General features: G+C 35.4%; 1 protein-coding gene across 8 annotated transcripts in view; it reads left to right on the top strand.

The window, feature by feature from the left end:
• The window catches only part of LOC123535747 (glycoprotein 3-alpha-L-fucosyltransferase A-like), a 153,131-nt gene that overhangs the window by 118,996 nt on the left and 20,424 nt on the right, over positions 1-13,711 (top strand). For 2 of the 8 annotated variants that reach the window (XM_053528077.1, XM_053528083.1), the window contains exon 1: positions 10,948-11,684. The exons of 4 other annotated variants lie outside the window; for them this stretch is intronic. The gene's annotated coding sequence lies outside the window, so the exon portion shown is untranslated. Of the gene's footprint in view, positions 1-4,904; positions 5,031-10,947; positions 11,685-13,711 lie in introns of those variants that run through there. 2 more of the 8 variants (XM_053528085.1, XM_053528080.1) reach the window with 2 other exon arrangements.

Genomic DNA, 13,711 nt, shown 5'->3' on the forward strand with positions numbered 1-13,711 from the left:
AAGCTTTAGAATGATACCAAATTCATTAAAATCGACCGATGTCTTGATCGTACTCCAAAGCACATTCATGACGCGCCGATGCAGAAGTCGCCACCATCTTGAAAATTTGAAATAACGTACATCGGTATGAAAATTACCGATAACTTAGCGATTAAGTTATAAAAACTGATCGAGATTTAAATGAATAAACTAAAAATGCAAGGCCCTAGTTTTGTTTTCGTAAATAATTTGTCAAAATGATTTTATAAGGCCGAAATTTAAGATGAAAATGCATGGCCGCATGCGTCAAGCAAGCCGAAATTTTGAGTTATTACTCGCAATGAACCATAGGTATTCACATTTAGGTTTATATTACTGAATAATGATTGATTAGATGGAAAAAACAGATTCCTAGTCAGTCACTATATGTATCGCAAAAACTTCCGAGCAACGTGGGAGTGATAAAAATAGTGGCAGACGATCTAATCTAGCAAATTTCACAGCATATACTTTTTACGTCGCATTCTACTTTCGTTTTCGCATGCCCAAAACACTAGCAAAATATAACTTTCCGAGTCGATCTGACGTCTAAATCTTACTGGCAACGAAGAACAATGGGTTTAATCAGCAATATAGGTACAAAGTCATTGATTACATGTAGATTTGACGAACTGCCTATGCTCTTTACGTAAATCAGTGGTGAAATGATATGATTGACAAAATAAAGTTGGCATTGATAGTTGTTCAATAAAACTTGTTGCTTATTTAAAATTATCACCTGATATCTGTCTCTGAAAATGCAAGCCAACACTTCATGAGGGTAACAGAATGAGAATGTTTGAAAGTATGAATCATCAGTGTCATCTTTAAACAAAAGAAAGGAAAGCACTTTCACAACATGGTAGGCATTATAAAGAATAATAAAAAATATCTATCCCATAATTATCTGAGATATGAAAGATTCTCAAATTCAATGAGAAAATAGTATGAAAAATGATGCCGGCAAGCGTTCTTGGACGAATGCCCTTTCAATGCCAAACCGCGCGTTAAAAGTGCCCTTTTTCAAGGGAAGCACCATGCCCCTTTAAGAGTCTGCAGGAAACACTAAAAGTAGTTCATGATTTTAAGTACAGTAAATTGATATGTCTGACAGCTAAAAAGTTTCATTTTATACTATATAACAGAATAATAACGTAAATATTGACGCATTGCTTATAAGTAATTTACCGGGCGCAGATCAGTACTTGCCGCTATCTGCTAGTATATTTCCGCGAAACCCTTGGATTTTAAATACAGTTTTGATGGCGATTATACATCATTTCTTGTTGTAATTCAGCAGATATTGCAACTCTTTTATAATTTTGCTTTTTAAAAAGTCGAGAAATTTGTACACAAGACGGAATTCAAATTGGATCAAATTTTGATATTTCAGACGCAAGTAAACTTGTAAAGGTTCTTTCGTTTAAAATATAAGACATCATTATTTCGTTCTAGCTTTTAATGTAACTACATGCAAAAATTAGTTTAGCCCCGTTTGACACAAATCAGACACTGGGTGAAAAAAAAACCACTAATGTTGACGTGTACATATCATCCACTGTGACTTGTTTACATCTATTAAAGTCATATATAGTTTGTGCTTGACAATTCATTTAACCCATCATTTGAAAGCCGTGTAAAATCCATTCCGAATTTCAGACATGACTCGCTTGTAGTCCTACAATAAAGACATTTAAAAGAAAACAAACAAAAGAGCAACAGGAGAAGCAACCTCCAGTGAAAAACACTCAACATATAAATATGTATAAACACAATATACATATACATAAATAAAACATAAAAATGAAAATTAAACACAGATGAAACAAAATTACTCAAAAATACAAGGTCATGGCGGAACATCGACTTTATACGGTCGGCTGAAAATCGTTTGAACTATTTTACTGGTGCAAAGCTCTCTTTAAAAACTTGGTTTGTTAGAAGTCCAAACACAAGACTTAACCTATTTCTAGCGGACAAAGTCTCAACCTCGGAGAAAGATGTTCTAACATGCAGATTTATACCAACTTGGAGTTCCCCCTTGTGGAGCATGTGCTGTATTTATTATTAGAAAATATATGATCGTAATTGAATAAATGTCAGTTGAACGTCTTTTTTTTCTCAATAATTATTCCCATTTGACAGTATGTAACATTACTTAAATAATATATCTTACACTGATTACAAAATTGATAATTTAGTATCCACTCTTATGAGCAAATATTGCCAGTCGCGACACGCAATATTGCTTGCGTAATAATCCAGCAGCTGCAAATTTCCTTTTATACTGCTACTGAAAGTTACGTAGATATTGGCAATTTATAGACGATATATTTTATGTTCTGATAAGTTGTGCATCATTTATTTCTACTAACGTCGTCCAAATTACAGCCAATACGACTACTTGGCGCTTTAACTGTCTATATTTCCATGCATAATTCTGAGACAATGTCAATAGAAGTCCCAGTAATTTCAGGTGATGTTGGATCTCTGTACTACAGTTTTACGTTTAGGAAATGTTTATAGCCGTATATTTCATTCATTGTTTAGTTCATTGCCTACATCTTTATTATATACTCTACAATAAGAAGATGTAATTTATATTTGCTATATTTTCGTCATTACATTTGTAATTCGACTCGAATACCTTAATAGATACATATGAGCCGTGCCATGGGAAAACCAACATAGTGGCTTTGCGACCCGCATGGATCCAGACCAGCCTGCGCATTCGCGCAGTCTGGTCAGGATCCATGCTGTTCGCTAACGGTTTCTCTAATTGCTACAGGCTTTGAAAGCGAACAGCATGGATCCTGACCAGACTGCGCGGATGCGCAGGCTGGTCTGGATCCATGCTGGTCGCAAAGCCACTATGTTGGTTTTCTCATGGCGCGGCTCATATTATATTCGTGGTGTATCTTATATTTAGATCTATTTAAAATTTGTCATAAATTATCGAGGGTTTTTTCAGTTAAATATATACAGTTGAATATCGTTACCTCGATATCGGTTAGCTTGATACCCCGGTTAGCACGATGTGTTTGAGTCCGTCCCGATTTTTCCCTATTTATCTTAATGTAATTATTTATCATTACCTCGATATGATTAGCTCGATATTTCGTTTAGCTCGATGAGATTTTTCAGTCCCGTCAACTTACCTGTACTGTTTTTACACCTGGTTTCGTCGATATCACAGTTTGTCAAAAAATATCCATGTTATTTGTAAGGTGTGAAAATCAACCTATTGTTGTCCGGCGATGTATTAATTATATTCAAGTTAGTTTGTTTGTTTGTTTTGTTTGTTATTTAATCTTTAATCCAATTTAAATGTCAGCAAGTTTTGCATTTAATTCCCAATAATAAGTCTTATAAAACACCATGCAAGCAGGAAAGCTGTTTTCCAATATAACAACTAATTTGGATGGAATATTTTCTGTTTGACGGAGTAAAAATCTACCATTTAGGATTGAGTAACAATATGCGTATTTAACTGGCAAATTTTCGTTATCGAAGCACAGTCAAAATGACTACTCAACTAGGAACTTTACCGCTGCATTCAGACTTGTTTAGGGAAGGAATCAAAATACTAATGTTTAAATGTATATTTTTAAAAATTAAAAAGTTATATGTATGTATTTGATTAACATGTTTTATTTGTCAATAAAATGAAAATCATATTTACGTTAAATATTATTTCTTTCCACTTTCAAGCCCTCTGGAAAAAAGCATTAGATATAATGACAATATAGACGTCCAACACAAGTAAAAAGTAGTCCCTAATAGTCGATATCGTTACGTCGAACTTCGGATACGTCGATGCAATTTATACAGTCCCTTGAATAACGGTATTCGACTGTAGTTTAAAAATCTCAATTTTTTTTTGAAAAAGTAATGCTAGCATGGTCCCAAGCTGAAACATCAGTTCAGGACTTTTATTCATACACATGTATTCTTTATTATTATTATATTATTGTTATACCAGACTTATATAGAGCCCTTTTCATGATAAACACGTTCAAAGGCGCTTTACATATAGCAAACGCAGCCACACAGGGCACGAAATTCACCCTCTACTAGTACAGACACAGAGCGATCTGATCAGAGGGACAGAGTGAGATAAAGCCCTCAGAACAGACAGAGAGAACAGGGAGAGATACAGGCCTGTCCGGCTAGCTTAGCCTAGCTCTTTGCGAATAGACAGTCTGGTTCTTTAACTTGCCCGGTGTATAGCACCGATACACGATAAGCCATCTTTCTTGGGAAGAACCAGTACAGGCCTCTTAGTCAGGTGGGAGGCACTCAAGAGCATCACAGAAATTTCCAGTTCCTGGACCGGGATTCGAACCCCGGATCTCTGGATTGGCAGTCAAGCGTTCAAAGAACCGACGTAAAATTTAACAAAATAATGTGACTTTGTTGCATTATCATATCCCACTCACCTTAATATACTATGAAATAGTTCAGGTTGGCAAGTAAATCGTGTAGATTTATTTTTTGTCATTGTATAGCACCGATACACGAGAAGCCATCTTTCCTGGGAAGAACCAGTACAGGCCTCTTAGTCAGGGGGGAGGCACTCAAGAGCATCACAGAAATTTCCAGTTCCTGGACCGGGATTCGAACCCCGGATCTCTGGATTGGCAGTCGAGCGTTCAAAGAACCGACGTAAAATTTAACAAAATAATGTGACTTTGTTGCATTATCATATCCCACTCACCTTAATATACTATGAAATAGTTCAGGTTGGCAAGTAAATCGTGTAGATTTATTTTTTGTCATTATTTTTACCAGCTGAGAACAGAACTTTATCAATATAAACACTTGGACGGGCCTCTATGTTTTTTATTTAAATCCTGACGTAAGTTGTAGCAAATGACGTCACATGATACTCGGAGTCAGTGGTTGCAGCAGTGTGCTCATAGAAATATTACGTTTGCTTGTTACTGTGTGTAAAATAGTTAATTTAACAATTCACCACTGGGATAACAGTAATAAAGGATTACTAATATAAGGTACATTTTTTATGATTCTGTTTTCTTTTCTTTTTTCTTTGTTGTTGTTTTTCTTACACCGTGAATCACAATTTCCATGTTGCATTTTTGGAAGCAAAAATTCTTAAATTGTTGCTAAACAATTGCCTAAGGGTCATTCACTCCTGACAGACCGGAAGCTGAACACGGAATGGCCGAATACCGAAACTGCTCATTTATATTTTGTCTAAAATATGTAATTTTTAGTTAAAATTATGACCTGTTGTGTAGATCTAAGTACTTTTAAAAGTTAAAGTTTCTTTTTTGAAATGGTGTTTAACTTACAACAATCCGTCGTCATTTGCCTTTAGAATCGCCGATCATAAAATCGAACCGAGGCGTGAAGTTGCCAACCTGGATCTCTTTCAGAGATCTACGAGATCTTCTAGAGATCTAACCTGCATATACATATTTTAATAATTCGCGTTGACCGTCCAGTTTCCGTTAGCCTTACGCAAATAAAGCAATTGCAATAATGAAACGGTAGATCTACAAGAGAAAAAAATAAGCGTACATACCTTCAGTTTATTAGTCTCCTACTGGTTGAAAACCAGTTTCGGGGACTATAGGAATGCGCTTTTCCGTCATTCCGTCTGTCCGTCCGTCCGTCCGCAATTTCGTGTCCGGTCTATAACTCTGTCATCCATGAAGGGATTTTAATATTACTTGGCACAAATGTTCCCCATGATGAGACGACGTGTCATCATGACATGCGCAAAACCCGGACCCCTAGCTCAAAGGTCAAGGTCACAGTTGGAGGTCAAAGGTGAACAGGGCTTTTTTCCTGTCCGGTCCATAACGCTCCCATCCCAGGGGCGGCAAAATCAATTGTCCGTATTGTCCAGGTTGTCCCAAAGCTTGTACGAACAAGTGAAATTTGACCAGAATTTACTATATAACTATCATACGGACAAGTAAACAACAGCAAATGATAAAAACGGACAAGCAAGTCAAAATCAGATTTCGCCGCCACTGCATCCATGAAGGGATTTTAATATTACTTGGCACAAATGTTCCCCATGATGAGACGATGTGTCATGCGCAAAACCCGGACCCCTAGCTCAAAGGTCAAGGTCACAATTGGAGGTCAAAGGTCAACAGGGCTTTTTTCCTGTCCGGTCCATAACTCTCCCACCCATGAAGGAATTTTAATATTACTTGGCATAAACGTTCCCAAGGATGAGACGACGTGTCATGCGCAAAACCCGGATCCCTAGCTCAAAGGTCAAGGTCACAATTGGAGGTCAAATGTCAACAGGGCTTTTTTCCTGTCCGGTCCATAACTCTCCCATCCATGAAGGGATTTTAATATTACTTGGCACAAATGTACCTCATAATAAGACGATGTGTCTTGCAGAACTTTCAGACCCCAAGCTCAAAGGTCAAGGTCACACTTAGCAGTCAAATGTTAACATAGCATGAACAGGGTCTGTTTCGTGTCCGGTCCATAACTCTGACATTCATTAAGGGGTTTTGATATCACTTGGCACAAGTGTTTCCCATGATGAGACGATGTGTCAGGCGCAAATCCCGGGATCTGAGGAATTTGTGACATTCAGAATAATATATACATTGGAGGGGTCCGAAACATCCAACATCTAAGCCAGTTGGGAACACTTACGCGTCAAAATTTCCAATATTGGGGGTATAGGCTATGTTCCCAAAACAGGAAGAAAAAACCCTGATCTAAGGGTTGTAACAAGTGACTGGTGTGTGCCGGAAGTACAAATAAAATCACATTATTCCGTTTTGCTCAGTCAAGTGTAGAGATGTTGATGTGCGATCTCTGACCATCAAATATGAGTAAAATAGGCTGATCTGAATTTTACCTCTGTATGAACTTTAAGAAATGTTCATCCAGATACTTCTTAAAAGATAAACATACCCTAGCGAAGCCATGTATTTCAGATGTTTAATAAAAAACAACTTCTTCTTCTGCACTGAAGAGTGGGTGTGGTCCAGAACGAACTGTCTCAAAATCAACTTTTCCTGTTATTCTGTCCCTAAGAGTTTGCATGGGCACTACATATTGAATTTAAGCCGTCCTTACAGACATATTTTGCTCTCTAACAGCCTGGTAGGCACTGGTAAGTACAGAAGGGGAATAACAGCCGCGATACTTGCTGACAGCTTTCACGGGTGTAGCCTACAATATATATTTATTTTATATAGTTATTCTTCCAAAAGATTATAGAAAAATATAGTCAGTAAAAAAACAACATTTAATGGATATGATATTTTGAACAAAACTGTAGTTCATATTGCTAACAAAATTTCCAACTAAAAATTACTTGACCTTGGCCTTTATTGATGCTTCTCTTCAACGGTGCAGCAGGACATTCATTTTAATAAAATTTTAATGAAATGGAAGGTATTTTTCAAAGCCAGAAAACTGGACATAGTAAAATTATGGAAAATTACTATAAATTATAAAAAAGTTGTTTAAATTACCTGTTTGAAACGGATTTTGACGTTGTTTTTTTTTTTTGTGACAGATGGGTGGGTACGCAAAGTGATGACGTTATATCTTACGTAGTTCCTTCGCGAGAAGGAAAATCTTTAAGTATAATGAAAATCGGATGATAACGGAATTGGGACGGTCAACGATAGGGCCTAAGCTTCACACCGGTGGATAAACCAAAAGTAATTTCGCAATATCATTTTTAATCCGAATAAAGTAAAATAAAGCTAGGTCTCGGAACTGTATACGGAAATTAAAATCGTTAAATGAATAAATGGCAACCCATGAGTAAACTGATTATAATATGATATTAATCTTGATTAGACCATCACTACGATATTATACTGACGTCACGCCGCGTGATATTTAGCGCCATGTATGCATAGAAATAGCGCTTTCAAATTTTATCAAGTATTCTACTTTATCGCATAGTGCGGCAATTTTCCTTTGATCTTTGCAGCATGTTATACATAGTAACACACATTATTACTACAAAACTGTGCTGATATCTTACAAAACTGTTGCGATATATATCAACACGGAAATCTCTATGGAGTTTCATAAGAAAAAAAGTGTTCCGATATATATCAGCACAGTAAAACTGTTCCGATATATATCGGAACACTTTTTCTCTATTGAGGTCCTATCAAGGGAGTATAACTTTTTCCTTTCAAAGAAAAGATGATTTTAGCTCCAATTTACAGTTCACAGAGAAAGAATTGTCACAAACACCTACATTTATAAAGTAAAAGAATAAATAAACTAGAATATTTCAAAAACTTGATAGTTATTGCCAAATTCAGAAATACATGAAATATATGAAATTCTGAGACTTCTCAAATGTTTCTTTTTCTTTGATTTTTTTTTACAAACAAAACAACAAGTTTTACAATATGTCTGGCCAATGAAATGCAAAGATTTAAAACCAATGCAGAAATTTGTTGGGTACTTTTATCTGGGGAACACATTTTCTAAAACAGAAGTTTTAGTGTTTCAGTCAGGGAGGCGCAGAAAGGGAATCAAAATAGTAAAAATTATAATAAACAAATTTAAATGAAAATAATATATAAATTTTAATGATAAACTATGCGATAAAACAGTTATAATATGTAATGCTCGTGTGTTACCAGGATATATCAGAGCTAGGGGTACATCTCGTTATTTTTCTCTTCACATATCTGTCTCGGCCTACCGGCCTCGACGATATGTGCAGAGAAAAATACCCTCGATGTACCCCTAGCTCTGATATATCCTGGTAACACACTCTCACACATACTATAACTATTACTTATAGTATGTTTAAAACGAAATGTCACTTGGCAAAACGATCTTGATTAATTTACGCACATATTGAGTTAGTTGGTCTCCCTTTTTCCGGAATTCAAGCATACATCAGTAAATTGACATGTTTTATATGCCGTTCTTTTTTCATGTAAAAGAAATCCTTTTTACTACGATTTGGTGACGTTCAAATTTCAAAATATCAAATGTCCTTTACAATGGTTTTTAATTTTCTATAAGTAATCAACAAAAGGAAATACTTGTAGGCCTTCAACAAAAGGGAATACTTGTAGGCCTATACCTTTAATATGTTAGGGTTTTTTTCAGTTGATTTAACGATACAGTAAATCTAGATGTTGAAAAGACCAATGTGGGTGTGTTTTTTTGGTTGTTCAATAGATCTAGATATTTAAAACACCGATATTTTTAATCTGATTACAAATTTACAAAATCATTACTGTGTGCCCAGTAGTGATTAAAGGGACAGAACTGCGCCTGGTTGATTAAACAAAATGTTTTAGATGCAGGCCCTTAGGTGTGTTTTATTGTAGGCCTAAAATTACATTATATTCATCTTACACGGTGGGTATGCATATCGGATCCCTCTCTGTGGTAAATGAGAGAATTGATCCTTCTCTGTTTTGCGCAAAGGACCTTCTTTGTGGTAAACAATGAACTCCAACTTCAGAGAGCTCGGAAAATCTAAATTTTCGTCCTCTTTGCAGACATATGACTGGGATTCTTTTAACTGCATTAGGAACAAGATAAATAATCTACAGCAACATGCAAAGGAACAATTTTTCAAAAATTCAGAATTCTCATTGTCGACTAGACATATATTTTTTTTTAAATTATAGTAGTGCCACAGAATCGTAGAACTGTTGATTTACATGGTCAAGATTGCAGTCCTTGTGACACATTTTATGGTGCGTTTTTGAAACAACTGTCGGTAAAATGGTTTTGACACCATGACACTGATAACAAAATCACGTTACTCACGTAACGTTTTCGATACGAAATATGCAATTCCGGAGCGAAAAAAGACAAACAAAAAAACAGCATTTTATATCTTGTTCTTTTGTATGATGGAAGAAGCGCATGTCATATCTAATAAAAGTTATTAGATTTGTATCGAGAAATTATTATTCCGGAAAGAAAGAGTGCACATTTGGAATCTGTTATTTTAGATGGCGATTCTCTGTCGGTGGTGTGTGTGTGTGGGGGGGGGGGGGGGGGGGGGGGGGGGGGGGGGGGGAGTAATAAAAATTCATATAATAAGCAAAATAAGACTGATAACTGCGGTGCAGAGCCTCTGAAAGAATATGGTCTATGTCGCAGATACTACGAAAAGAACCTTTAGGATAAAAATCACCCATACCGCTGAATATCTTCCGGTGACAATCTCAAAAGATATAGACTGGTCAGCCCATATAAACAACATTGCATCTAAGCAAAAACTCTCCGCATCATCAGGAGAAAAGTTGGACATCAAAATTCAGGTTTATAATACAACAGTATTGTTCAAGGCATTATTTGTTAACTGCGTTAACAGGCAAACGTCTTTCACTGGTTAACCGGTCGGCCACATGATATATTTATAACAACTATGATTACACAAGAAATGTTTTGCTCACATGAGAAATACATTTAACTGTTAAACTCCAAACTTGTCTGACCGTATTTTACAAAAGTCCAAGAGGACCTCCATCACCTCACTTCTGCCATGAAATTTCACTTCCTGATTCGATGTTCAACCATACAATATTGCATAAACTGCTATTCGACTGTGGAATTCCCTATCATGTAGTCCAGCTCCATTGTCTTTTTACTTAGCGGCTTACTGCTGTACCCCTTAGTTGTTTCAATCTATTAATTAGTTTTATCGGCGACTTATGTATTCCCGACCTGAAAATTGACTGACTCTACAGAATTATGCTATAGGTGGGGGTAAAACAAATATGGTAATATGTTTACCGACGGATGAAAAGGCCCCAAGCGAACATACGATGGCCACAGATGCTGAAGACCACGTTAAAGTATTGATGATCCAAAATTTATTTTTAAAGTTGCATAATTGAGTAATTTCATAATAATTAAGTCGTAAATATAAGTGAAAATAAACTGATTCATTCAGCTGTAGAAAAAAGTCATTATACACTCGGGTAGCCTGTTATACTATATGAGGGATAAGATCTCAACATGGTTAGTCAAGCAAAAAACATAATGTAAAAAGGTAGATTTTTGCTGTACACTACAATTGACTCCATAATGAATAATAGTTTGAGATCGAATTTTTTTACTGGAATTTGTATCTGAATGCAAGCCTCGTTTAAAAAAAAAAGAAATGATTGGCAAGGAAAAAATTCTAATTAAGCACACATTTTCAATAGCACACCATATGTAGTAAACACGCTAATGTAATCCATGATTAACTGTTGAATACTATTTTGATGGTTAATAAAACTTTAGAAAAAGCAATGGAATTCTGCAAAGCTTAAAAAAAATACTTGAAGAAAAGAAAAAAAAAAGGTTGTTTTCATTGACTACGTACCACACTACCGTCCTTCATATAACAAGTATATCGATACGCTGCTAAAATGTGTTGATCGTATTGTTTCAAACAAGTCCATTGTTGAACGGTAATATAATCATACAGGACGGATATATACATTACTATTTGTTTAATGTTTTATCTGATATCTAATGCACACGAACACATCTGTATAAGGAAGATATGACGGCGGACTAAAATATATTAGTTTAAAATAAATTCAGATATCCGATTACAGCCGCATGCGGAAATAAATCTAAAATTTCTGTGCGCATTTTAGTGTACATTTGGATTGTTTGTGTTGTTACAAATAGACACCCTTAATATTCAGTAACTCTACTAGGTAAGAGTTTATTGACATTCATTATTATAAGATTTTAGGAAAGGGTTGTGATATTTTGGTAATGACTTGTATTCCAGTGCACGAGTAACTGACCCTGGTCTGCTTTTCCACCAAAAGCACGTGTTTTGATGAAACAACTTCGAAAAGAAAGTAATGGGCATGTATTTTAAAAGAAAGAAAAATAAATCGAGAAAAAAACACTAATTAACCATGAATGAAAATAGATGGGATTAATCACAAGTGGAGAATTTATAAATATTTTCGTTCAGTTAAGAAATACATGTATGTGTTTATTTAACGCGTTATACGGCCAAAGAGTACTGCACTTTTCTTTCACATTGATGAAACAGAAACTCTCTGTCAGCATTTTTTTCGGATGTGGGTTTGTAATCAGCTGTTGAACTTGAAAGAAAATAATACTCACCACGTGGTATCATGCCATTCAGACATGTCACTTCACCGTATTCTGTTTAGATTTTAATATTTTCTTTAGATAAGGCTTTGCAGTTTTAATTTCATGCAATGTGTATGTCTACACCGTTACATAGATACGATTTATCAGCTTGATTGCTAAAAAGGAGTCCAGATTTTCAATAGTACCTCAGCGAATTGCAGAAACTATATTGTTTTGATCATGATTCCCTTAAAAGGTACATGTCTTCAGTTATACCATTTAAATGCCAAAATTCTAGGTTTTAACGCTCATTAAATTATAAAATAAAGACACATCATATTATGGAAATGTTAAGTCCCAGTATATGTGACTGTAAAAGGGACACGAGTTCAAATACATCTCTAGTTTTTAAGATTCATTTAGCGCATTCATTTGTCAGTAAATATAAGTTAAATCTTATAAAATGTAAAAAACATTCACAGAGTTCAACATTTTTATGTATCAAAACATGACTAGTGAATTTAGTGTATTAAATAAGGTAAAAGGGGCATTGGTCATGCAGACTGGGTACAGACGAGATATGAAATATATTTCAAATTTTCTCTTAAAATATCACTTTTTGGAAGAATTTGGATTATATACTCAGACTTAGTGACAGAGTACGTTTGGATACCGTACGTAATGACCCAATTCAGGTAAAATGTTGCCTATATTTTCTTTATTTCTTGACGAATTTTCGTAAGATAAAGAAAATGCAAAAATGTGAACAGTTAGTCCATAAAAAGCTGTTGAGCAAAGTGTTTTAGTGAGTACTGAGAACTGATCACAGACGTTTTGTACTGAGGAAAGTACGCATTTTTTCTGTCTTTGCCGCTCTTAAGCTTGTGGAAAGCTGTCAAGTAATCAGGAAAATATAGACATAATGTTACCTGGATCGAGACGTTTTCTGCCAGTGTACGGTATCCAAAGGTCACATGGGTTGATCGGCCTCTGTTTTATTTAGTTGTACATATGGGGGTAATCTCCATTACATCATTGTTTTAAATAGAATTATCGTCATCCCTTAAACCAAATATGTGCACTATTTATCAGCTAATCTAACCTATATCAATGTGATAGTTGTCTGCCTCACTTACTTTCAAGCCTACGGCCACTGACCACTGTCCACTGATATATAGATAAGTTATCAAGATATATGCACTGGTTTTGTTCTTATATTGACTTTTATTGTACTATCAAGAAGAATCATTAATAGCTCGATTTCATTCTTAACAAGTTCATGTACGTTTATGATTTCATACTCTTTTAAAGTGTCAAACATAAGGAAAGTGCAATTTTCTACGTAAAGTCATCGTTTATAGTAATTTGTTTTAACTCGAGTGTGATGAAAGCTGCAAGCTTATTCAAACCACTCTTAAATCCACCTACTGGAAAAAATAGTAGTTATATGAGAAAATATGGCCGTGACCCCAGTGGGGGTTGAACTCGCGACCCTGAGCAGTGGACACCTTAACTACCAGGCCATCGCTTCCCCAAGTATGTTAATATTTCCGTAAAGCAATGTCCAAAAAAACAGTCACTATTTTTTATATAAAACAGTCGAAAATAGCTAGAAAAAAGCTATGATCGTGTA

Source organism: Mercenaria mercenaria, chromosome 17 (assembly GCF_021730395.1).
Source record: "Mercenaria mercenaria strain notata chromosome 17, MADL_Memer_1, whole genome shotgun sequence".
Lineage (NCBI taxonomy): Eukaryota > Metazoa > Mollusca > Bivalvia > Venerida > Veneridae > Mercenaria > Mercenaria mercenaria.